The sequence below is a fragment of the Tasmannia lanceolata genome, unplaced genomic scaffold (assembly GCF_043159265.1).
Source record: "Tasmannia lanceolata isolate RefF3 unplaced genomic scaffold, GAP_Taslan_0.1 ptg000003l, whole genome shotgun sequence".
Lineage (NCBI taxonomy): Eukaryota > Viridiplantae > Streptophyta > Magnoliopsida > Canellales > Winteraceae > Tasmannia > Tasmannia lanceolata.
The window spans coordinates 32032592-32055926 of NW_027518680.1; the positions used below are offsets into that span (position 1 = coordinate 32032592).

General features: G+C 47.5%; 33 non-coding genes across 33 annotated transcripts; all 33 read left to right on the plus strand.

The window, feature by feature from the left end:
- Window positions 1-230: 230 nt before the first annotated feature.
- LOC143875303 (5S ribosomal RNA) lies at window positions 231-349 on the plus strand. Its single transcript, XR_013249958.1, has one exon. It is a non-coding gene; the product is annotated as a 5S ribosomal RNA (ribosomal RNA).
- A 594-nt stretch (window positions 350-943) lies between these two features.
- Window positions 944-1062, plus strand: LOC143873216 (5S ribosomal RNA). The gene has a single exon (XR_013247936.1). It is a non-coding gene; the product is annotated as a 5S ribosomal RNA (ribosomal RNA).
- A 594-nt stretch (window positions 1063-1656) lies between these two features.
- On the plus strand, window positions 1657-1775 carry LOC143873217 (5S ribosomal RNA). The gene has a single exon (XR_013247937.1). It is a non-coding gene; the product is annotated as a 5S ribosomal RNA (ribosomal RNA).
- A 594-nt stretch (window positions 1776-2369) lies between these two features.
- Window positions 2370-2488, plus strand: LOC143872786 (5S ribosomal RNA). Its single transcript, XR_013247519.1, has one exon. It is a non-coding gene; the product is annotated as a 5S ribosomal RNA (ribosomal RNA).
- Window positions 2489-3085: 597 nt separating this feature from the next.
- LOC143873929 (5S ribosomal RNA) lies at window positions 3086-3204 on the plus strand. Its single transcript, XR_013248623.1, has one exon. It is a non-coding gene; the product is annotated as a 5S ribosomal RNA (ribosomal RNA).
- A 594-nt stretch (window positions 3205-3798) lies between these two features.
- On the plus strand, window positions 3799-3917 carry LOC143873218 (5S ribosomal RNA). The gene has a single exon (XR_013247938.1). It is a non-coding gene; the product is annotated as a 5S ribosomal RNA (ribosomal RNA).
- Window positions 3918-4511: 594 nt separating this feature from the next.
- Window positions 4512-4630, plus strand: LOC143872787 (5S ribosomal RNA). Its single transcript, XR_013247520.1, has one exon. It is a non-coding gene; the product is annotated as a 5S ribosomal RNA (ribosomal RNA).
- A 597-nt stretch (window positions 4631-5227) lies between these two features.
- LOC143873930 (5S ribosomal RNA) lies at window positions 5228-5346 on the plus strand. The gene has a single exon (XR_013248624.1). It is a non-coding gene; the product is annotated as a 5S ribosomal RNA (ribosomal RNA).
- A 597-nt stretch (window positions 5347-5943) lies between these two features.
- LOC143874178 (5S ribosomal RNA) lies at window positions 5944-6062 on the plus strand. The gene has a single exon (XR_013248866.1). It is a non-coding gene; the product is annotated as a 5S ribosomal RNA (ribosomal RNA).
- A 597-nt stretch (window positions 6063-6659) lies between these two features.
- LOC143875304 (5S ribosomal RNA) lies at window positions 6660-6778 on the plus strand. Its single transcript, XR_013249959.1, has one exon. It is a non-coding gene; the product is annotated as a 5S ribosomal RNA (ribosomal RNA).
- Window positions 6779-7372: 594 nt separating this feature from the next.
- On the plus strand, window positions 7373-7491 carry LOC143873219 (5S ribosomal RNA). Its single transcript, XR_013247939.1, has one exon. It is a non-coding gene; the product is annotated as a 5S ribosomal RNA (ribosomal RNA).
- Window positions 7492-8085: 594 nt separating this feature from the next.
- On the plus strand, window positions 8086-8204 carry LOC143873220 (5S ribosomal RNA). Its single transcript, XR_013247940.1, has one exon. It is a non-coding gene; the product is annotated as a 5S ribosomal RNA (ribosomal RNA).
- Window positions 8205-8798: 594 nt separating this feature from the next.
- On the plus strand, window positions 8799-8917 carry LOC143872788 (5S ribosomal RNA). The gene has a single exon (XR_013247521.1). It is a non-coding gene; the product is annotated as a 5S ribosomal RNA (ribosomal RNA).
- Window positions 8918-9514: 597 nt separating this feature from the next.
- Window positions 9515-9633, plus strand: LOC143872789 (5S ribosomal RNA). The gene has a single exon (XR_013247522.1). It is a non-coding gene; the product is annotated as a 5S ribosomal RNA (ribosomal RNA).
- A 597-nt stretch (window positions 9634-10230) lies between these two features.
- Window positions 10231-10349, plus strand: LOC143872790 (5S ribosomal RNA). The gene has a single exon (XR_013247523.1). It is a non-coding gene; the product is annotated as a 5S ribosomal RNA (ribosomal RNA).
- A 594-nt stretch (window positions 10350-10943) lies between these two features.
- LOC143872791 (5S ribosomal RNA) lies at window positions 10944-11062 on the plus strand. The gene has a single exon (XR_013247524.1). It is a non-coding gene; the product is annotated as a 5S ribosomal RNA (ribosomal RNA).
- A 597-nt stretch (window positions 11063-11659) lies between these two features.
- LOC143873931 (5S ribosomal RNA) lies at window positions 11660-11778 on the plus strand. The gene has a single exon (XR_013248625.1). It is a non-coding gene; the product is annotated as a 5S ribosomal RNA (ribosomal RNA).
- A 597-nt stretch (window positions 11779-12375) lies between these two features.
- Window positions 12376-12494, plus strand: LOC143874179 (5S ribosomal RNA). Its single transcript, XR_013248867.1, has one exon. It is a non-coding gene; the product is annotated as a 5S ribosomal RNA (ribosomal RNA).
- Window positions 12495-13091: 597 nt separating this feature from the next.
- On the plus strand, window positions 13092-13210 carry LOC143875305 (5S ribosomal RNA). The gene has a single exon (XR_013249960.1). It is a non-coding gene; the product is annotated as a 5S ribosomal RNA (ribosomal RNA).
- Window positions 13211-13804: 594 nt separating this feature from the next.
- Window positions 13805-13923, plus strand: LOC143873221 (5S ribosomal RNA). The gene has a single exon (XR_013247941.1). It is a non-coding gene; the product is annotated as a 5S ribosomal RNA (ribosomal RNA).
- A 594-nt stretch (window positions 13924-14517) lies between these two features.
- On the plus strand, window positions 14518-14636 carry LOC143873222 (5S ribosomal RNA). The gene has a single exon (XR_013247942.1). It is a non-coding gene; the product is annotated as a 5S ribosomal RNA (ribosomal RNA).
- Window positions 14637-15230: 594 nt separating this feature from the next.
- On the plus strand, window positions 15231-15349 carry LOC143873223 (5S ribosomal RNA). The gene has a single exon (XR_013247943.1). It is a non-coding gene; the product is annotated as a 5S ribosomal RNA (ribosomal RNA).
- A 594-nt stretch (window positions 15350-15943) lies between these two features.
- LOC143873224 (5S ribosomal RNA) lies at window positions 15944-16062 on the plus strand. The gene has a single exon (XR_013247944.1). It is a non-coding gene; the product is annotated as a 5S ribosomal RNA (ribosomal RNA).
- Window positions 16063-16656: 594 nt separating this feature from the next.
- LOC143873226 (5S ribosomal RNA) lies at window positions 16657-16775 on the plus strand. Its single transcript, XR_013247946.1, has one exon. It is a non-coding gene; the product is annotated as a 5S ribosomal RNA (ribosomal RNA).
- Window positions 16776-17369: 594 nt separating this feature from the next.
- Window positions 17370-17488, plus strand: LOC143873227 (5S ribosomal RNA). The gene has a single exon (XR_013247947.1). It is a non-coding gene; the product is annotated as a 5S ribosomal RNA (ribosomal RNA).
- Window positions 17489-18082: 594 nt separating this feature from the next.
- Window positions 18083-18201, plus strand: LOC143873228 (5S ribosomal RNA). Its single transcript, XR_013247948.1, has one exon. It is a non-coding gene; the product is annotated as a 5S ribosomal RNA (ribosomal RNA).
- A 594-nt stretch (window positions 18202-18795) lies between these two features.
- On the plus strand, window positions 18796-18914 carry LOC143872792 (5S ribosomal RNA). The gene has a single exon (XR_013247525.1). It is a non-coding gene; the product is annotated as a 5S ribosomal RNA (ribosomal RNA).
- Window positions 18915-19511: 597 nt separating this feature from the next.
- Window positions 19512-19630, plus strand: LOC143872794 (5S ribosomal RNA). The gene has a single exon (XR_013247527.1). It is a non-coding gene; the product is annotated as a 5S ribosomal RNA (ribosomal RNA).
- Window positions 19631-20227: 597 nt separating this feature from the next.
- LOC143872796 (5S ribosomal RNA) lies at window positions 20228-20346 on the plus strand. Its single transcript, XR_013247528.1, has one exon. It is a non-coding gene; the product is annotated as a 5S ribosomal RNA (ribosomal RNA).
- A 597-nt stretch (window positions 20347-20943) lies between these two features.
- LOC143872875 (5S ribosomal RNA) lies at window positions 20944-21062 on the plus strand. The gene has a single exon (XR_013247603.1). It is a non-coding gene; the product is annotated as a 5S ribosomal RNA (ribosomal RNA).
- Window positions 21063-21660: 598 nt separating this feature from the next.
- On the plus strand, window positions 21661-21779 carry LOC143872797 (5S ribosomal RNA). The gene has a single exon (XR_013247529.1). It is a non-coding gene; the product is annotated as a 5S ribosomal RNA (ribosomal RNA).
- Window positions 21780-22375: 596 nt separating this feature from the next.
- Window positions 22376-22494, plus strand: LOC143873568 (5S ribosomal RNA). The gene has a single exon (XR_013248273.1). It is a non-coding gene; the product is annotated as a 5S ribosomal RNA (ribosomal RNA).
- Window positions 22495-23091: 597 nt separating this feature from the next.
- LOC143872798 (5S ribosomal RNA) lies at window positions 23092-23210 on the plus strand. The gene has a single exon (XR_013247530.1). It is a non-coding gene; the product is annotated as a 5S ribosomal RNA (ribosomal RNA).
- The last annotated feature ends 125 nt before the right edge of the window (window positions 23211-23335 follow it).

Genomic DNA, 23335 nt, shown 5'->3' on the forward strand with positions numbered 1-23335 from the left:
GATAACTTTTGATCCGCCCGTCAGATCGTGGCGATTCTTATATTGATTCGGGGGTAATCGGGAAGATTCATCGCGCGATGACAGCCTTGGCGGTCATCCGGCTTCCCGACATGCTCGGATCGTCCATCCGATGGCATCTAGCAGGATTTTTTCGCACTTTCATTTAAACGGACTTCGTACGACAATGCGAGTCGAAACTCTTTATTACTTTGACAATGGAGAGGCATGCTGGGTGAGATCATACCACCAAAAATGCATTGGATCCCATCAGAACTCCGAAGTTAAGCGTGCTTGGGCGAGAGTAGTACTAGGATGGGTGACCTCCTGGGAAGTCCTCGTGTTGCACCTCTGTCACTTTTTTCGGCTATCTACCACTTTTTTCGAACAATCTTTCGGTTCTGGAATATTGAAGCGAACTGAAACGCACGTTTAGTGCGTCGCCTCCTAGGTTTTGGTTCGGATCTTTTTATTTTCTTCCGGATGGTGAATTCGAAGACGTCCGGTCTTTATTATGGCGAGGTGATAGTGTCGTTTGATTCGATAAACGGAATTCGTTCTGACATTTCATTTGCGGTCAAATTATAGCGGGGGTTTGTTTAGATTCAGTGGCGTACAGGCTATAGCGGATGAGTGTACTAGTGGATGCGAGTCATGAATCCGGTCGGAAGGTGTTTACTGACCGTGAGCTACCCTTGGTGCACAAATATCGTTCCGACGATAACTTTTGATCCGCCCGTCAGATCGTGGCGATTCTTATATTGATTCGGGGGTAATCGGGAAGATTCATCGCGCGATGACAGCCCTGGCGGTCATCCGGCTTCCCGACATGCTCGGATCGTCCATCCGATGTTATCTAGCAGGATTTTTTCGCACTTTCATTTAAACGGACTTCGTACGACAATGCGAGTGGAAACTCTTTATTTTGACAATGGATAGGCATGCTGGGTGCGATCATACCAGCACAAATGCACTGGATCCCATCAGAACTCCGAAGTTAAGCGTGCTTGGGCGAGAGTAGTACTAGGATGGGTGACCTCCTGGGAAGTCCTCGTGTTGCACCTCTGTCACTTTTTTCGGCTATCTACCACTTTTTTCGAACAATCTTTCGGTTCTGGAATATTGAAGCGAACTGAAACGCACGTTTAGTGCGTCGCCTCCTAGGTTTTGGTTCGGATCTTTTTATTTTCTTCCGGATGGTGAATTCGAAGACGTCCGGTCTTTATTATGGCGAGGTGATAGTGTCGTTTGATTCGATAAACGGAATTCGTTCTGACATTTCATTTGCGGTCAAATTATAGCGGGGGTTTGTTTAGATTCAGTGGCGTACAGGCTATAGCGGATGAGTGTACTAGTGGATGCGAGTCATGAATCCGGTCGGAAGGTGTTTACTGACCGTGAGCTACCCTTGGTGCACAAATATCGTTCCGACGATAACTTTTGATCCGCCCGTCAGATCGTGGCGATTCTTATATTGATTCGGGGGTAATCGGGAAGATTCATCGCGCGATGACAGCCCTGGCGGTCATCCGGCTTCCCGACATGCTCGGATCGTCCATCCGATGTTATCTAGCAGGATTTTTTCGCACTTTCATTTAAACGGACTTCGTACGACAATGCGAGTGGAAACTCTTTATTTTGACAATGGATAGGCATGCTGGGTGCGATCATACCAGCACAAATGCACTGGATCCCATCAGAACTCCGAAGTTAAGCGTGCTTGGGCGAGAGTAGTACTAGGATGGGTGACCTCCTGGGAAGTCCTCGTGTTGCACCTCTGTCACTTTTTTCGGCTATCTACCACTTTTTTCGAACAATCTTTCGGTTCTGGAATATTGAAGCGAACTGAAACGCACGTTTAGTGCGTCGCCTCCTAGGTTTTGGTTCGGATCTTTTTATTTTCTTCCGGATGGTGAATTCGAAGACGTCCGGTCTTTATTATGGCGAGGTGATAGTGTCGTTTGATTCGATAAACGGAATTCGTTCTGACATTTCATTTGCGGTCAAATTATAGCGGGGGTTTGTTTAGATTCAGTGGCGTACAGGCTATAGCGGATGAGTGTACTAGTGGATGCGAGTCATGAATCCGGTCGGAAGGTGTTTACTGACCGTGAGCTACCCTTGGTGCACAAATATCGTTCCGACGATAACTTTTGATCCGCCCGTCAGATCGTGGCGATTCTTATATTGATTCGGGGGTAATCGGGAAGATTCATCGCGCGATGACAGCCCTGGCGGTCATCCGGCTTCCCGACATGCTCGGATCGTCCATCCGATGTTATCTAGCAGGATTTTTTCGCACTTTCATTTAAACGGACTTCGTACGACAATGCGAGTGGAAACTCTTTATTTTGACAATGGATAGGCATGCTGGGTGCGATCATACCAGCACAAATGCACTGGATCCCATCAGAACTCCGAAGTTAAGCGTGCTTGGGCGAGAGTAGTACTAGGATGGGTGACCTCCTGGGAAGTCCTCGTGTTGCACCCCTGTCACTTTTTTGGGCTATCTACCACTTTTTTCGAAAAATCTTTCGGTTCTGAAATATCGATGCGAACTGAAACGCACGTTTAGTGCGTCGCCTCCTAGGTTTCGGTTCGGATCTTTTTATTTTCTTCCGGATGGTGAATTCGAAGACGTCCGGTCTTTATTATGGCGGAGTGATAGTGTCGTTTGATTCGATAAACGGAATTCGTTCTGACATTTCATTTGCGGTCAAATTATAGCGGGGGTTTGTTTAGATTCAGTGACGTACAGGCTATAGCGGATGAGTGTACTAGTGGATGCGAGTCATGAATCCGGTCGGAAGGTGTTTACTGGCCGTGAGCTACCCTTGGTGCACAAATATCGTTCCGACGATAACTTTTGATCCGCCCGTCAGATCGTGGCGATTCTTATATTGATTCGGGGGTACTCGGGAAGATTCATTGCGCGATGACAGCCCTGGCGTTTATCCGGCTTCCCGACATGCTCGGATCGTCCATCCGGTGTCATCTAGCAGGATTTTTTCGCACTTTCATTTAAACGGACTTCGTACGACAATGCGAGTGGAAACTCTTTATTACTTTGACAATGGAGAGGCATGCTGGGTGCGATCATACCAGCACAAATGCACTGGATCCCATCAGAAATCCGAAGTTAAGCGTGCTTGGGCGAGAGTAGTACTAGGATGGGTGACCTCCTGGGAAGTCCTCGTGTTGCACCCCTGTCACTTTTTTCGGCTATCTACCACTTTTTTCGAACAATCTTTCGGTTTTGGAATATCGATGCGAACTGAAACGCACGTTTAGTGCGTCGCCTCCTTTGTTTCGGTTCGTATCTTTTTATTTTCTTCCGGATGGTGAATTCGAAGACGTCCGGTCTTTATTATGGCGGGGTGATAGTGTCGTTTGTTTCGATAAACGGAATTCGTTCTGACATTTCATTTGCGGTCAAATTATAGCGGGGGTTTGTTTAGATTCAGTGGCGTACAGGCTATAGCGGATGAGTGTACTAGTGGATGCGAGTCATGAATCCGGTCGGAAGGTGTTTACTGACCGTGAGCTACCCTTGGTGCACAAATATCGTTCCGACGATAACTTTTGATCCGCCCGTCAGATCGTGGCGATTCTTATATTGATTCGGGGGTAATCGGGAAGATTCATCGCGCGATGACAGCCCTGGCGGTCATCCGGCTTCCCGACATGCTCGGATCGTCCATCCGATGTTATCTAGCAGGATTTTTTCGCACTTTCATTTAAACGGACTTCGTACGACAATGCGAGTGGAAACTCTTTATTTTGACAATGGATAGGCATGCTGGGTGCGATCATACCAGCACAAATGCACTGGATCCCATCAGAACTCCGAAGTTAAGCGTGCTTGGGCGAGAGTAGTACTAGGATGGGTGACCTCCTGGGAAGTCCTCGTGTTGCACCTCTGTCACTTTTTTCGGCTATCTACCACTTTTTTCGAACAATCTTTCGGTTCTGGAATATTGAAGCGAACTGAAACGCACGTTTAGTGCGTCGCCTCCTAGGTTTTGGTTCGGATCTTTTTATTTTCTTCCGGATGGTGAATTCGAAGACGTCCGGTCTTTATTATGGCGAGGTGATAGTGTCGTTTGATTCGATAAACGGAATTCGTTCTGACATTTCATTTGCGGTCAAATTATAGCGGGGGTTTGTTTAGATTCAGTGGCGTACAGGCTATAGCGGATGAGTGTACTAGTGGATGCGAGTCATGAATCCGGTCGGAAGGTGTTTACTGACCGTGAGCTACCCTTGGTGCACAAATATCGTTCCGACGATAACTTTTGATCCGCCCGTCAGATCGTGGCGATTCTTATATTGATTCGGGGGTAATCGGGAAGATTCATCGCGCGATGACAGCCCTGGCGGTCATCCGGCTTCCCGACATGCTCGGATCGTCCATCCGATGTTATCTAGCAGGATTTTTTCGCACTTTCATTTAAACGGACTTCGTACGACAATGCGAGTGGAAACTCTTTATTTTGACAATGGATAGGCATGCTGGGTGCGATCATACCAGCACAAATGCACTGGATCCCATCAGAACTCCGAAGTTAAGCGTGCTTGGGCGAGAGTAGTACTAGGATGGGTGACCTCCTGGGAAGTCCTCGTGTTGCACCCCTGTCACTTTTTTGGGCTATCTACCACTTTTTTCGAAAAATCTTTCGGTTCTGAAATATCGATGCGAACTGAAACGCACGTTTAGTGCGTCGCCTCCTAGGTTTCGGTTCGGATCTTTTTATTTTCTTCCGGATGGTGAATTCGAAGACGTCCGGTCTTTATTATGGCGGAGTGATAGTGTCGTTTGATTCGATAAACGGAATTCGTTCTGACATTTCATTTGCGGTCAAATTATAGCGGGGGTTTGTTTAGATTCAGTGACGTACAGGCTATAGCGGATGAGTGTACTAGTGGATGCGAGTCATGAATCCGGTCGGAAGGTGTTTACTGGCCGTGAGCTACCCTTGGTGCACAAATATCGTTCCGACGATAACTTTTGATCCGCCCGTCAGATCGTGGCGATTCTTATATTGATTCGGGGGTACTCGGGAAGATTCATTGCGCGATGACAGCCCTGGCGTTTATCCGGCTTCCCGACATGCTCGGATCGTCCATCCGGTGTCATCTAGCAGGATTTTTTCGCACTTTCATTTAAACGGACTTCGTACGACAATGCGAGTGGAAACTCTTTATTACTTTGACAATGGAGAGGCATGCTGGGTGCGATCATACCAGCACAAATGCACTGGATCCCATCAGAAATCCGAAGTTAAGCGTGCTTGGGCGAGAGTAGTACTAGGATGGGTGACCTCCTGGGAAGTCCTCGTGTTGCACCCCTGTCACTTTTTTCGGCTATCTACCACTTTTTTCGAACAATCTTTCGGTTTTGGAATATCGATGCGAACTGAAACGCACGTTTAGTGCGTCGCCTCCTTTGTTTCGGTTCGTATCTTTTTATTTTCTTCCGGATGGTGAATTCGAAGACGTCCGGTCTTTATTATGGCGGGGTGATAGTGTCGTTTGTTTCGATAAACGGAATTCGTTCTGACATTTCATTTGCGGTCAAATTATAGCGGGGGTTTGTTTAGATTCAGTGACGTACAGGCTATAGCGGATGAGTGTACTAGTGGATGCGAGTCATGAATCCGGTCGGAAGGTGTTTACTGGCCGTGAGCTACCCTTGGTGCACAAATATCGTTCCGACGATAACTTTTGATCCGCCCGTCAGATCGTGGCGATTCTTATATTGATTCGGGGGTAATCGGGAAGATTCATCGCGCGATGACAGCCTTGGCGGTCATCCGGCTTCCCGACATGCTCGGATCGTCCATCCGATGTCATCTAGCAGGATTTTTTCGCACTTTCATTTAAACGGACTTCGTACGACAAAGCGAGTGGAAACTCTTTATTACTTTGACAATGGAGAGGCATGCTGGGTCCGATCATACCAGCACAAATGCACTGGATCCCATCAGAACTCCGAAGTTAAGCGTGCTTGGGCGAGAGTAGTACTAGGATGGGTGACCTCCTGGGAAGTCCTCGTGTTGCACCCCTGTCACTTTTTTCGGCTATCTACCACTTTTTTCGAACAATCTTTCGGTTCTGGAACATCGATGCGAACTGAAACGCACGTTTATTGTGACGCCTCCTACGTTTCGGTTCGGATCTTTTTATTTTCTTCCGGATGGTGAATTCAAATACCTCCGGTCTTTATTACGGCGGGGTGATAGTGTCGTTTGATTCGATAAACGGAATTCGTTCTGACATTTCATTTGCGGTCAAATTATAGCGGGGGTTTGTTTAGATTCAGTGACGTACAGGCTATAGCGGATGAGTGTACTAGTGGATGCGAGTCATGAATCCGGTCGGAAGGTGTTTACTGGCCGTGAGCTACCCTTGGTGCACAAATATCGTTCCGACGATAACTTTTGATCCGCCCGTCAGATCGTGGCGATTCTTATATTGATTCGGGGGTAATCGGGAAGATTCATCGCGCGATGACAGCCCTGGCGGTCATCCGGCTTCCCGACATGCTCGGATCGTCCATCCGATGGCATCTAGCAGGATTTTTTCGCACTTTCATTTAAACGGACTTCGTACGACAATGCGAGTCGAAACTCTTTATTACTTTGACAATGGAGAGGCATGCTGGGTGAGATCATACCACCAAAAATGCATTGGATCCCATCAGAACTCCGAAGTTAAGCGTGCTTGGGCGAGAGTAGTACTAGGATGGGTGACCTCCTGGGAAGTCCTCGTGTTGCACCTCTGTCACTTTTTTCGGCTATCTACCACTTTTTTCGAACAATCTTTCGGTTCTGGAATATTGAAGCGAACTGAAACGCACGTTTAGTGCGTCGCCTCCTAGGTTTTGGTTCGGATCTTTTTATTTTCTTCCGGATGGTGAATTCGAAGACGTCCGGTCTTTATTATGGCGAGGTGATAGTGTCGTTTGATTCGATAAACGGAATTCGTTCTGACATTTCATTTGCGGTCAAATTATAGCGGGGGTTTGTTTAGATTCAGTGGCGTACAGGCTATAGCGGATGAGTGTACTAGTGGATGCGAGTCATGAATCCGGTCGGAAGGTGTTTACTGACCGTGAGCTACCCTTGGTGCACAAATATCGTTCCGACGATAACTTTTGATCCGCCCGTCAGATCGTGGCGATTCTTATATTGATTCGGGGGTAATCGGGAAGATTCATCGCGCGATGACAGCCCTGGCGGTCATCCGGCTTCCCGACATGCTCGGATCGTCCATCCGATGTTATCTAGCAGGATTTTTTCGCACTTTCATTTAAACGGACTTCGTACGACAATGCGAGTGGAAACTCTTTATTTTGACAATGGATAGGCATGCTGGGTGCGATCATACCAGCACAAATGCACTGGATCCCATCAGAACTCCGAAGTTAAGCGTGCTTGGGCGAGAGTAGTACTAGGATGGGTGACCTCCTGGGAAGTCCTCGTGTTGCACCTCTGTCACTTTTTTCGGCTATCTACCACTTTTTTCGAACAATCTTTCGGTTCTGGAATATTGAAGCGAACTGAAACGCACGTTTAGTGCGTCGCCTCCTAGGTTTTGGTTCGGATCTTTTTATTTTCTTCCGGATGGTGAATTCGAAGACGTCCGGTCTTTATTATGGCGAGGTGATAGTGTCGTTTGATTCGATAAACGGAATTCGTTCTGACATTTCATTTGCGGTCAAATTATAGCGGGGGTTTGTTTAGATTCAGTGGCGTACAGGCTATAGCGGATGAGTGTACTAGTGGATGCGAGTCATGAATCCGGTCGGAAGGTGTTTACTGACCGTGAGCTACCCTTGGTGCACAAATATCGTTCCGACGATAACTTTTGATCCGCCCGTCAGATCGTGGCGATTCTTATATTGATTCGGGGGTAATCGGGAAGATTCATCGCGCGATGACAGCCCTGGCGGTCATCCGGCTTCCCGACATGCTCGGATCGTCCATCCGATGTTATCTAGCAGGATTTTTTCGCACTTTCATTTAAACGGACTTCGTACGACAATGCGAGTGGAAACTCTTTATTTTGACAATGGATAGGCATGCTGGGTGCGATCATACCAGCACAAATGCACTGGATCCCATCAGAACTCCGAAGTTAAGCGTGCTTGGGCGAGAGTAGTACTAGGATGGGTGACCTCCTGGGAAGTCCTCGTGTTGCACCTCTGTCACTTTTTTCGGCTATCTACCACTTTTTTCGAACAATCTTTCGGTTCTGGAATATTGAAGCGAACTGAAACGCACGTTTAGTGCGTCGCCTCCTAGGTTTTGGTTCGGATCTTTTTATTTTCTTCCGGATGGTGAATTCGAAGACGTCCGGTCTTTATTATGGCGAGGTGATAGTGTCGTTTGATTCGATAAACGGAATTCGTTCTGACATTTCATTTGCGGTCAAATTATAGCGGGGGTTTGTTTAGATTCAGTGGCGTACAGGCTATAGCGGATGAGTGTACTAGTGGATGCGAGTCATGAATCCGGTCGGAAGGTGTTTACTGACCGTGAGCTACCCTTGGTGCACAAATATCGTTCCGACGATAACTTTTGATCCGCCCGTCAGATCGTGGCGATTCTTATATTGATTCGGGGGTAATCGGGAAGATTCATCGCGCGATGACAGCCCTGGCGGTCATCCGGCTTCCCGACATGCTCGGATCGTCCATCCGATGTTATCTAGCAGGATTTTTTCGCACTTTCATTTAAACGGACTTCGTACGACAATGCGAGTGGAAACTCTTTATTTTGACAATGGATAGGCATGCTGGGTGCGATCATACCAGCACAAATGCACTGGATCCCATCAGAACTCCGAAGTTAAGCGTGCTTGGGCGAGAGTAGTACTAGGATGGGTGACCTCCTGGGAAGTCCTCGTGTTGCACCCCTGTCACTTTTTTGGGCTATCTACCACTTTTTTCGAAAAATCTTTCGGTTCTGAAATATCGATGCGAACTGAAACGCACGTTTAGTGCGTCGCCTCCTAGGTTTCGGTTCGGATCTTTTTATTTTCTTCCGGATGGTGAATTCGAAGACGTCCGGTCTTTATTATGGCGGAGTGATAGTGTCGTTTGATTCGATAAACGGAATTCGTTCTGACATTTCATTTGCGGTCAAATTATAGCGGGGGTTTGTTTAGATTCAGTGACGTACAGGCTATAGCGGATGAGTGTACTAGTGGATGCGAGTCATGAATCCGGTCGGAAGGTGTTTACTGGCCGTGAGCTACCCTTGGTGCACAAATATCGTTCCGACGATAACTTTTGATCCGCCCGTCAGATCGTGGCGATTCTTATATTGATTCGGGGGTAATCAGGAAGATTCATCGCGCGATGACAGCCTTGGCGGTCATCCGGCTTCCCGACATGCTCGGATCGTCCATCCGGTGTCATCTAGCAGGATTTTTTCGCACTTTCATTTAAACGGACTTCGTACGACAATGCGAGTGGAAACTCTTTATTACTTTGACAATGGAGAGGCATGCTGGGTGCGATCATACCAGCACAAATGCACTGGATCCCATCAGAACTCCGAAGTTAAGCGTGCTTGGGCGAGAGTAGTACTAGGATGGGTGACCTCCTGGGAAGTCCTCGTGTTGCACCCCTGTCACTTTTTTCGGCTATCTACCACTTTTTTCGAACAATCTTTCGGTTCTGGAACATCGATGCGAACTGAAACGCACGTTTAGGGCGACGCCTCCTACGTTTCGGTTGGGATCTTTTTATTTTCTGCCGGATAGTGAATTCAAATACGTCCGGTCTTTATTATGGCGGGGTGATAGTGTCGTTTGATTCGATAAACGGAATTCGTTCTGACATTTCATTTGCGGTCAAATTATAGCGGGGGTTTGTTTAGATTCAGTGACGTACAAGCTATAGCGGATGAGTGTACTAGTGGATGAAAGTCATGAATCCGGTCGGAAGGTGTTTACTGGCCGTGAGCTACCCTTGGTGCACAAATATCGTTCCGACGATAACTTTTGATCCGCCCGTCAGATCGTGGCGATTCTTATATTGATTCGGGGGTACTCGGGAAGATTCATCGCGCGATGACAGCCTTGGTGGTCATCCGGCTTTCCGACATGCTCGGATCGTCCATCCGGTGTCATCTAGCAGGATTTTTTCGCACTTTCATTTAAACGGACTTCGTACGACAATGCGAGTGGAAACTCTTTATTACTTTGACAATGGAGAGGCATGCTGGGTGCGATCATACCAGCACAAATGCACTGGATCCCATCAGAACTCCGAAGTTAAGCGTGCTTGGGCGAGAGTAGTACTAGGATGGGTGACCTCCTGGGAAGTCCTCGTGTTGCACCCCTGTCACTTTTTTCGGCTATCTACCACTTTTTTCGAACAATCTTTCGGTTCTGGAACATCGATGCGAACTGAAACGCACGTTTAGTGCGTCGCCTCCTAGGTTTTGGTTCGGATCTTTTTATTTTCTTCCGGATGGTGAATTCGAAGACGTCCGGTCTTTATTATGGCGAGGTGATAGTGTCGTTTGATTCGATAAACGGAATTCGTTCTGACATTTCATTTGCGGTCAAATTATAGCGGGGGTTTGTTTAGATTCAGTGGCGTACAGGCTATAGCGGATGAGTGTACTAGTGGATGCGAGTCATGAATCCGGTCGGAAGGTGTTTACTGGCCGTGAGCTACCCTTGGTGCACAAATATCGTTCCGACGATAACTTTTGATCCGCCCGTCAGATCGTGGCGATTCTTATATTGATTCGGGGGTAATCGGGAAGATTCATCGCGCGATGACAGCCCTGGCGGTCATCCGGCTTCCCGACATGCTCGGATCGTCCATCCGATGTTATCTAGCAGGATTTTTTCGCACTTTCATTTAAACGGACTTCGTACGACAATGCGAGTGGAAACTCTTTATTTTGACAATGGATAGGCATGCTGGGTGCGATCATACCAGCACAAATGCACTGGATCCCATCAGAACTCCGAAGTTAAGCGTGCTTGGGCGAGAGTAGTACTAGGATGGGTGACCTCCTGGGAAGTCCTCGTGTTGCACCCCTGTCACTTTTTTGGGCTATCTACCACTTTTTTCGAAAAATCTTTCGGTTCTGAAATATCGATGCGAACTGAAACGCACGTTTAGTGCGTCGCCTCCTAGGTTTCGGTTCGGATCTTTTTATTTTCTTCCGGATGGTGAATTCGAAGACGTCCGGTCTTTATTATGGCGGAGTGATAGTGTCGTTTGATTCGATAAACGGAATTCGTTCTGACATTTCATTTGCGGTCAAATTATAGCGGGGGTTTGTTTAGATTCAGTGACGTACAGGCTATAGCGGATGAGTGTACTAGTGGATGCGAGTCATGAATCCGGTCGGAAGGTGTTTACTGGCCGTGAGCTACCCTTGGTGCACAAATATCGTTCCGACGATAACTTTTGATCCGCCCGTCAGATCGTGGCGATTCTTATATTGATTCGGGGGTACTCGGGAAGATTCATTGCGCGATGACAGCCCTGGCGTTTATCCGGCTTCCCGACATGCTCGGATCGTCCATCCGGTGTCATCTAGCAGGATTTTTTCGCACTTTCATTTAAACGGACTTCGTACGACAATGCGAGTGGAAACTCTTTATTACTTTGACAATGGAGAGGCATGCTGGGTGCGATCATACCAGCACAAATGCACTGGATCCCATCAGAAATCCGAAGTTAAGCGTGCTTGGGCGAGAGTAGTACTAGGATGGGTGACCTCCTGGGAAGTCCTCGTGTTGCACCCCTGTCACTTTTTTCGGCTATCTACCACTTTTTTCGAACAATCTTTCGGTTTTGGAATATCGATGCGAACTGAAACGCACGTTTAGTGCGTCGCCTCCTTTGTTTCGGTTCGTATCTTTTTATTTTCTTCCGGATGGTGAATTCGAAGACGTCCGGTCTTTATTATGGCGGGGTGATAGTGTCGTTTGTTTCGATAAACGGAATTCGTTCTGACATTTCATTTGCGGTCAAATTATAGCGGGGGTTTGTTTAGATTCAGTGACGTACAGGCTATAGCGGATGAGTGTACTAGTGGATGCGAGTCATGAATCCGGTCGGAAGGTGTTTACTGGCCGTGAGCTACCCTTGGTGCACAAATATCGTTCCGACGATAACTTTTGATCCGCCCGTCAGATCGTGGCGATTCTTATATTGATTCGGGGGTAATCGGGAAGATTCATCGCGCGATGACAGCCTTGGCGGTCATCCGGCTTCCCGACATGCTCGGATCGTCCATCCGATGTCATCTAGCAGGATTTTTTCGCACTTTCATTTAAACGGACTTCGTACGACAAAGCGAGTGGAAACTCTTTATTACTTTGACAATGGAGAGGCATGCTGGGTCCGATCATACCAGCACAAATGCACTGGATCCCATCAGAACTCCGAAGTTAAGCGTGCTTGGGCGAGAGTAGTACTAGGATGGGTGACCTCCTGGGAAGTCCTCGTGTTGCACCCCTGTCACTTTTTTCGGCTATCTACCACTTTTTTCGAACAATCTTTCGGTTCTGGAACATCGATGCGAACTGAAACGCACGTTTATTGTGACGCCTCCTACGTTTCGGTTCGGATCTTTTTATTTTCTTCCGGATGGTGAATTCAAATACCTCCGGTCTTTATTACGGCGGGGTGATAGTGTCGTTTGATTCGATAAACGGAATTCGTTCTGACATTTCATTTGCGGTCAAATTATAGCGGGGGTTTGTTTAGATTCAGTGACGTACAGGCTATAGCGGATGAGTGTACTAGTGGATGCGAGTCATGAATCCGGTCGGAAGGTGTTTACTGGCCGTGAGCTACCCTTGGTGCACAAATATCGTTCCGACGATAACTTTTGATCCGCCCGTCAGATCGTGGCGATTCTTATATTGATTCGGGGGTAATCGGGAAGATTCATCGCGCGATGACAGCCCTGGCGGTCATCCGGCTTCCCGACATGCTCGGATCGTCCATCCGATGGCATCTAGCAGGATTTTTTCGCACTTTCATTTAAACGGACTTCGTACGACAATGCGAGTCGAAACTCTTTATTACTTTGACAATGGAGAGGCATGCTGGGTGAGATCATACCACCAAAAATGCATTGGATCCCATCAGAACTCCGAAGTTAAGCGTGCTTGGGCGAGAGTAGTACTAGGATGGGTGACCTCCTGGGAAGTCCTCGTGTTGCACCTCTGTCACTTTTTTCGGCTATCTACCACTTTTTTCGAACAATCTTTCGGTTCTGGAATATTGAAGCGAACTGAAACGCACGTTTAGTGCGTCGCCTCCTAGGTTTTGGTTCGGATCTTTTTATTTTCTTCCGGATGGTGAATTCGAAGACGTCCGGTCTTTATTATGGCGAGGTGATAGTGTCGTTTGATTCGATAAACGGAATTCGTTCTGACATTTCATTTGCGGTCAAATTATAGCGGGGGTTTGTTTAGATTCAGTGGCGTACAGGCTATAGCGGATGAGTGTACTAGTGGATGCGAGTCATGAATCCGGTCGGAAGGTGTTTACTGACCGTGAGCTACCCTTGGTGCACAAATATCGTTCCGACGATAACTTTTGATCCGCCCGTCAGATCGTGGCGATTCTTATATTGATTCGGGGGTAATCGGGAAGATTCATCGCGCGATGACAGCCCTGGCGGTCATCCGGCTTCCCGACATGCTCGGATCGTCCATCCGATGTTATCTAGCAGGATTTTTTCGCACTTTCATTTAAACGGACTTCGTACGACAATGCGAGTGGAAACTCTTTATTTTGACAATGGATAGGCATGCTGGGTGCGATCATACCAGCACAAATGCACTGGATCCCATCAGAACTCCGAAGTTAAGCGTGCTTGGGCGAGAGTAGTACTAGGATGGGTGACCTCCTGGGAAGTCCTCGTGTTGCACCTCTGTCACTTTTTTCGGCTATCTACCACTTTTTTCGAACAATCTTTCGGTTCTGGAATATTGAAGCGAACTGAAACGCACGTTTAGTGCGTCGCCTCCTAGGTTTTGGTTCGGATCTTTTTATTTTCTTCCGGATGGTGAATTCGAAGACGTCCGGTCTTTATTATGGCGAGGTGATAGTGTCGTTTGATTCGATAAACGGAATTCGTTCTGACATTTCATTTGCGGTCAAATTATAGCGGGGGTTTGTTTAGATTCAGTGGCGTACAGGCTATAGCGGATGAGTGTACTAGTGGATGCGAGTCATGAATCCGGTCGGAAGGTGTTTACTGACCGTGAGCTACCCTTGGTGCACAAATATCGTTCCGACGATAACTTTTGATCCGCCCGTCAGATCGTGGCGATTCTTATATTGATTCGGGGGTAATCGGGAAGATTCATCGCGCGATGACAGCCCTGGCGGTCATCCGGCTTCCCGACATGCTCGGATCGTCCATCCGATGTTATCTAGCAGGATTTTTTCGCACTTTCATTTAAACGGACTTCGTACGACAATGCGAGTGGAAACTCTTTATTTTGACAATGGATAGGCATGCTGGGTGCGATCATACCAGCACAAATGCACTGGATCCCATCAGAACTCCGAAGTTAAGCGTGCTTGGGCGAGAGTAGTACTAGGATGGGTGACCTCCTGGGAAGTCCTCGTGTTGCACCTCTGTCACTTTTTTCGGCTATCTACCACTTTTTTCGAACAATCTTTCGGTTCTGGAATATTGAAGCGAACTGAAACGCACGTTTAGTGCGTCGCCTCCTAGGTTTTGGTTCGGATCTTTTTATTTTCTTCCGGATGGTGAATTCGAAGACGTCCGGTCTTTATTATGGCGAGGTGATAGTGTCGTTTGATTCGATAAACGGAATTCGTTCTGACATTTCATTTGCGGTCAAATTATAGCGGGGGTTTGTTTAGATTCAGTGGCGTACAGGCTATAGCGGATGAGTGTACTAGTGGATGCGAGTCATGAATCCGGTCGGAAGGTGTTTACTGACCGTGAGCTACCCTTGGTGCACAAATATCGTTCCGACGATAACTTTTGATCCGCCCGTCAGATCGTGGCGATTCTTATATTGATTCGGGGGTAATCGGGAAGATTCATCGCGCGATGACAGCCCTGGCGGTCATCCGGCTTCCCGACATGCTCGGATCGTCCATCCGATGTTATCTAGCAGGATTTTTTCGCACTTTCATTTAAACGGACTTCGTACGACAATGCGAGTGGAAACTCTTTATTTTGACAATGGATAGGCATGCTGGGTGCGATCATACCAGCACAAATGCACTGGATCCCATCAGAACTCCGAAGTTAAGCGTGCTTGGGCGAGAGTAGTACTAGGATGGGTGACCTCCTGGGAAGTCCTCGTGTTGCACCTCTGTCACTTTTTTCGGCTATCTACCACTTTTTTCGAACAATCTTTCGGTTCTGGAATATTGAAGCGAACTGAAACGCACGTTTAGTGCGTCGCCTCCTAGGTTTTGGTTCGGATCTTTTTATTTTCTTCCGGATGGTGAATTCGAAGACGTCCGGTCTTTATTATGGCGAGGTGATAGTGTCGTTTGATTCGATAAACGGAATTCGTTCTGACATTTCATTTGCGGTCAAATTATAGCGGGGGTTTGTTTAGATTCAGTGGCGTACAGGCTATAGCGGATGAGTGTACTAGTGGATGCGAGTCATGAATCCGGTCGGAAGGTGTTTACTGACCGTGAGCTACCCTTGGTGCACAAATATCGTTCCGACGATAACTTTTGATCCGCCCGTCAGATCGTGGCGATTCTTATATTGATTCGGGGGTAATCGGGAAGATTCATCGCGCGATGACAGCCCTGGCGGTCATCCGGCTTCCCGACATGCTCGGATCGTCCATCCGATGTTATCTAGCAGGATTTTTTCGCACTTTCATTTAAACGGACTTCGTACGACAATGCGAGTGGAAACTCTTTATTTTGACAATGGATAGGCATGCTGGGTGCGATCATACCAGCACAAATGCACTGGATCCCATCAGAACTCCGAAGTTAAGCGTGCTTGGGCGAGAGTAGTACTAGGATGGGTGACCTCCTGGGAAGTCCTCGTGTTGCACCTCTGTCACTTTTTTGGGCTATCTACCACTTTTTTCGAACAATCTTTCGGTTCTGGAATATTGAAGCGAACTGAAACGCACGTTTAGTGCGTCGCCTCCTAGGTTTTGGTTCGGATCTTTTTATTTTCTTCCGGATGGTGAATTCGAAGACGTCCGGTCTTTATTATGGCGAGGTGATAGTGTCGTTTGATTCGATAAACGGAATTCGTTCTGACATTTCATTTGCGGTCAAATTATAGCGGGGGTTTGTTTAGATTCAGTGGCGTACAGGCTATAGCGGATGAGTGTACTAGTGGATGCGAGTCATGAATCCGGTCGGAAGGTGTTTACTGACCGTGAGCTACCCTTGGTGCACAAATATCGTTCCGACGATAACTTTTGATCCGCCCGTCAGATCGTGGCGATTCTTATATTGATTCGGGGGTAATCGGGAAGATTCATCGCGCGATGACAGCCCTGGCGGTCATCCGGCTTCCCGACATGCTCGGATCGTCCATCCGATGTCATCTAGCAGGATTTTTTCGCACTTTCATTTAAACGGACTTCGTACGACAATGCGAGTGGAAACTCTTTATTTTGACAATGGATAGGCATGCTGGGTGCGATCATACCAGCACAAATGCACTGGATCCCATCAGAACTCCGAAGTTAAGCGTGCTTGGGCGAGAGTAGTACTAGGATGGGTGACCTCCTGGGAAGTCCTCGTGTTGCACCTCTGTCACTTTTTTCGGCTATCTACCACTTTTTTCGAACAATCTTTCGGTTCTGGAATATTGAAGCGAACTGAAACGCACGTTTAGTGCGTCGCCTCCTAGGTTTTGGTTCGGATCTTTTTATTTTCTTCCGGATGGTGAATTCGAAGACGTCCGGTCTTTATTATGGCGAGGTGATAGTGTCGTTTGATTCGATAAACGGAATTCGTTCTGACATTTCATTTGCGGTCAAATTATAGCGGGGGTTTGTTTAGATTCAGTGGCGTACAGGCTATAGCGGATGAGTGTACTAGTGGATGCGAGTCATGAATCCGGTCGGAAGGTGTTTACTGACCGTGAGCTACCCTTGGTGCACAAATATCGTTCCGACGATAACTTTTGATCCGCCCGTCAGATCGTGGCGATTCTTATATTGATTCGGGGGTAATCGGGAAGATTCATCGCGCGATGACAGCCCTGGCGGTCATCCGGCTTCCCGACATGCTCGGATCGTCCATCCGATGTTATCTAGCAGGATTTTTTCGCACTTTCATTTAAACGGACTTCGTACGACAATGCGAGTGGAAACTCTTTATTTTGACAATGGATAGGCATGCTGGGTGCGATCATACCAGCACAAATGCACTGGATCCCATCAGAACTCCGAAGTTAAGCGTGCTTGGGCGAGAGTAGTACTAGGATGGGTGACCTCCTGGGAAGTCCTCGTGTTGCACCTCTGTCACTTTTTTCGGCTATCTACCACTTTTTTCGAACAATCTTTCGGTTCTGGAATATTGAAGCGAACTGAAACGCACGTTTAGTGCGTCGCCTCCTAGGTTTTGGTTCGGATCTTTTTATTTTCTTCCGGATGGTGAATTCGAAGACGTCCGGTCTTTATTATGGCGAGGTGATAGTGTCGTTTGATTCGATAAACGGAATTCGTTCTGACATTTCATTTGCGGTCAAATTATAGCGGGGGTTTGTTTAGATTCAGTGGCGTACAGGCTATAGCGGATGAGTGTACTAGTGGATGCGAGTCATGAATCCGGTCGGAAGGTGTTTACTGACCGTGAGCTACCCTTGGTGCACAAATATCGTTCCGACGATAACTTTTGATCCGCCCGTCAGATCGTGGCGATTCTTATATTGATTCGGGGGTAATCGGGAAGATTCATCGCGCGATGACAGCCCTGGCGGTCATCCGGCTTCCCGACATGCTCGGATCGTCCATCCGATGTTATCTAGCAGGATTTTTTCGCACTTTCATTTAAACGGACTTCGTACGACAATGCGAGTGGAAACTCTTTATTTTGACAATGGATAGGCATGCTGGGTGCGATCATACCAGCACAAATGCACTGGATCCCATCAGAACTCCGAAGTTAAGCGTGCTTGGGCGAGAGTAGTACTAGGATGGGTGACCTCCTGGGAAGTCCTCGTGTTGCACCTCTGTCACTTTTTTCGGCTATCTACCACTTTTTTCGAACAATCTTTCGGTTCTGGAATATTGAAGCGAACTGAAACGCACGTTTAGTGCGTCGCCTCCTAGGTTTTGGTTCGGATCTTTTTATTTTCTTCCGGATGGTGAATTCGAAGACGTCCGGTCTTTATTATGGCGAGGTGATAGTGTCGTTTGATTCGATAAACGGAATTCGTTCTGACATTTCATTTGCGGTCAAATTATAGCGGGGGTTTGTTTAGATTCAGTGGCGTACAGGCTATAGCGGATGAGTGTACTAGTGGATGCGAGTCATGAATCCGGTCGGAAGGTGTTTACTGACCGTGAGCTACCCTTGGTGCACAAATATCGTTCCGACGATAACTTTTGATCCGCCCGTCAGATCGTGGCGATTCTTATATTGATTCGGGGGTAATCGGGAAGATTCATCGCGCGATGACAGCCCTGGCGGTCATCCGGCTTCCCGACATGCTCGGATCGTCCATCCGATGTTATCTAGCAGGATTTTTTCGCACTTTCATTTAAACGGACTTCGTACGACAATGCGAGTGGAAACTCTTTATTTTGACAATGGATAGGCATGCTGGGTGCGATCATACCAGCACAAATGCACTGGATCCCATCAGAACTCCGAAGTTAAGCGTGCTTGGGCGAGAGTAGTACTAGGATGGGTGACCTCCTGGGAAGTCCTCGTGTTGCACCCCTGTCACTTTTTTGGGCTATCTACCACTTTTTTCGAAAAATCTTTCGGTTCTGAAATATCGATGCGAACTGAAACGCACGTTTAGTGCGTCGCCTCCTAGGTTTCGGTTCGGATCTTTTTATTTTCTTCCGGATGGTGAATTCGAAGACGTCCGGTCTTTATTATGGCGGAGTGATAGTGTCGTTTGATTCGATAAACGGAATTCGTTCTGACATTTCATTTGCGGTCAAATTATAGCGGGGGTTTGTTTAGATTCAGTGACGTACAGGCTATAGCGGATGAGTGTACTAGTGGATGCGAGTCATGAATCCGGTCGGAAGGTGTTTACTGGCCGTGAGCTACCCTTGGTGCACAAATATCGTTCCGACGATAACTTTTGATCCGCCCGTCAGATCGTGGCGATTCTTATATTGATTCGGGGGTAATCAGGAAGATTCATCGCGCGATGACAGCCTTGGCGGTCATCCGGCTTCCCGACATGCTCGGATCGTCCATCCGGTGTCATCTAGCAGGATTTTTTCGCACTTTCATTTAAACGGACTTCGTACGACAATGCGAGTGGAAACTCTTTATTACTTTGACAATGGAGAGGCATGCTGGGTGCGATCATACCAGCACAAATGCACTGGATCCCATCAGAACTCCGAAGTTAAGCGTGCTTGGGCGAGAGTAGTACTAGGATGGGTGACCTCCTGGGAAGTCCTCGTGTTGCACCCCTGTCACTTTTTTCGGCTATCTACCACTTTTTTCGAACAATCTTTCGGTTCTGGAACATCGATGCGAACTGAAACGCACGTTTAGGGCGACGCCTCCTACGTTTCGGTTGGGATCTTTTTATTTTCTGCCGGATAGTGAATTCAAATACGTCCGGTCTTTATTATGGCGGGGTGATAGTGTCGTTTGATTCGATAAACGGAATTCGTTCTGACATTTCATTTGCGGTCAAATTATAGCGGGGGTTTGTTTAGATTCAGTGACGTACAAGCTATAGCGGATGAGTGTACTAGTGGATGAAAGTCATGAATCCGGTCGGAAGGTGTTTACTGGCCGTGAGCTACCCTTGGTGCACAAATATCGTTCCGACGATAACTTTTGATCCGCCCGTCAGATCGTGGCGATTCTTATATTGATTCGGGGGTACTCGGGAAGATTCATCGCGCGATGACAGCCTTGGTGGTCATCCGGCTTTCCGACATGCTCGGATCGTCCATCCGGTGTCATCTAGCAGGATTTTTTCGCACTTTCATTTAAACGGACTTCGTACGACAATGCGAGTGGAAACTCTTTATTACTTTGACAATGGAGAGGCATGCTGGGTGCGATCATACCAGCACAAATGCACTGGATCCCATCAGAACTCCGAAGTTAAGCGTGCTTGGGCGAGAGTAGTACTAGGATGGGTGACCTCCTGGGAAGTCCTCGTGTTGCACCCCTGTCACTTTTTTCGGCTATCTACCACTTTTTTCGAACAATCTTTCGGTTCTGGAACATCGATGCGAACTGAAACGCACGTTTAGTGCGTCGCCTCCTACGTTTCGGTTCGGATCTTTTTATTTTCTTCCGGATGGTGAATTCAAAGACGTCCGGTCTTTATTATGGCGGGGTGATACTGTCGTTTGATTCGATAAACGGAATTCGTTCTGACATTTCATTTGCGGTCAAAGTATAGCGGGGGTTTGTTCAGATTCAGTGACGTACAGGCTATAGCGGATGAGTGTACTAGTGGATGCGAGTCATGAATCCGGTCGGAAGGTGTTTACTGGCCGTGAGCTACCCTTGGTGCACAAATATCGTTCCGACGATAACTTTTGATCCGCCCGTCAGATCGTGGCGATTCTTATATTGATTCGGGGGTACTCGGGAAGATTCATCGCGCGATGACAGCCTTGGCGGTCATCCGGCTTTCCGACATGCTCGGATCGTCCATCCGGTGTCATCTAGCAGGATTTTTTCGCACTTTCATTTAAACGGACTTCGTACGACAATGCGAGTGGAAACTCTTTATTACTTTGACAATGGAGAGGCATGCTGGGTGCGATCATACCAGCACAAATGCACTGGATCCCATCAGAACTCCGAAGTTAAGCGTGCTTGGGCGAGAGTAGTACTAGGATGGGTGACCCCCTGGGAAGTTCTCGTGTTGCACCCCTGTCACTTTTTTCGGCTATCTACCACTTTTTTCGAACAATCTTTCGGTTCTGGAACATCGATGCGAACTGAAACGCACGTTTAGTGCGTCGCCTCCTACGTTTCGGTTGGGATCTTTTTATTTTCTGCCGGATAGTGAATTCAAATACGTCCGGTCTTTATTATGGCGGGGTGATAGTGTCGTTTGATTCGATAAACGGAATTCGTTCTGACATTTCATTTGCGATCAAATTATAGCGGGGGTTTGTTTAGATTTCAGTGACGTACAAGCTATAGCGGATGAGTGTACTAGTGGATGAAAGTCATGAATCCGGTCGGAAGGTGTTTACTGGCCGTGAGCTACCCTTGGTGCACAAATATCGTTCCGACGATAACTTTTGATCCGCCCGTCAGATCGTGGCGATTCTTATATTGATTCGGGGGTACTCGGGAAGATTAATCGCGCGATGACAGCCCTGGCGGTCATCCGGCTTTCCGACATGCTCGGATCGTCCATCCGGTGTCATCTAGCAGGATTTTTTCGCACTTTCATTTAAACGGACTTCGTACGACAATGCGAGTGGAAACTCTTTATTACTTTGACAATGGAGAGGCATGCTGGGTGCGATCATACCAGCACAAATGCACTGGATCCCATCAGAACTCCGAAGTTAAGCGTGCTTGGGCGAGAGTAGTACTAGGATGGGTGACCTCCTGGGAAGTCCTCGTGTTGCACCCCTGTCACTTTTTTCGGCTATCTACCACTTTTTTCGAACAATCTTTCGGTTCTGGAACATCGATGCGAACTGAAACGCACGTTTATTGCGTCGCCTCCTACGTTTCGGTTCGGATCTTTTTATTTTCTTCCGGATGGTGAATTCAAAGACGTCCGGTCTTTATTATGGCGGGGTGATACTGTCGTTTGATTCGATAAACGGAATTCGTTCTGACATTTCATTTGCGGTCAAATTATAGCGGGGGTTTGTTCAGATTCAGTGACGTACAGGCTATAGCGGATGAGTGTACTAGTGGATGCGAGTCATGAATCCGGTCGGAAGGTGTTTACTGGCCGTGAGCTACCCTTGGTGCACAAATATCGTTCCGACGATAACTTTTGATCCGCCCGTCAGATCGTGGCGATTCTTATATTGATTCGGGGGTACTCGGGAAGATTCATCGCGCGATGACAGCCCTGGCGTCATCCGGCTTTCCGACATGCTCGGATCGTCCATCCGGTGTCATCTAGCAGGATTTTTTCGCACTTTCATTTAAACGGACTTCGTACGACAATGCGAGTGGAAACTCTTTATTACTTTGACAATGGAGAGGCATGCTGGGTGCGATCATACCAGCACAAATGCACTGGATCCCATCAGAACTCTGAAGTTAAGCGTGCTTGGGCGAGAGTAGTACTAGGATGGGTGACCTCCTGGGAAGTCCTCGTGTTGCACCCTTGTCACTTTTTTCGGCTATCTACCACTTTTTTCGAACAATCTTTCGGTTCTGGAACATCGATGCGAACTGAAACGCACGTTTATTGCGACGCCTCCTACGTTTCGGTTCGGATCTTTTTATTTTCTTCCGGATGGTGAATTCAAATACCTCCGGTCTTTATTACGGCGGGGTGATAGTGTCGTTTGATTCGATAAACGGAATTCGTTCTTACATTTCATTTGCGGTCAAATTATAGCGGGGGTTTGTTTAGATTCAGTGACGTACAGGCTATAGCGGATGAGTGTACTAGTAGATGCGAGTCATTAATCCGGTCGGAAGGTGTTTACTGGCCGTGAGCTACCCTTGGTGCACAAATATCGTTCCGACGATAACTTTTGATCCGCCCGTCAGATCGTGACGATTCTTATATTGATTCGGGGGTAATCGGGAAGATTCATCGCGCGATGATAGCCCTGGCGGTCATCCGGCTTCCCGACATGCTCGGATCGTCCATCCGATGTTATCTAGCAGGATTTTTTCGCACTTTCATTTAAACGGACTTCGTACGACAATGCGAGTGGAAACTCTTTATTACTTTGACAATGGATAGGCATGCTGGGTGCGATCATACCAGCACAAATGCACTGGATCCCATCAGAACTCCGAAGTTAAGCGTGCTTGGGCGAGAGTAGTACTAGGATGGGTGACCTCCTGGGAAGTCCTCGTGTTGCACCCCTGTCACTTTTTTCGGCTATCTACCACTTTTTTCGAACAATCTTTCGGTTATGGAATATTGAAGCGAACTGAAACGCACGTTTAGTGCGTCGCCTCCTAGGTTTTGGTTCGGATCTTTTTATTTTC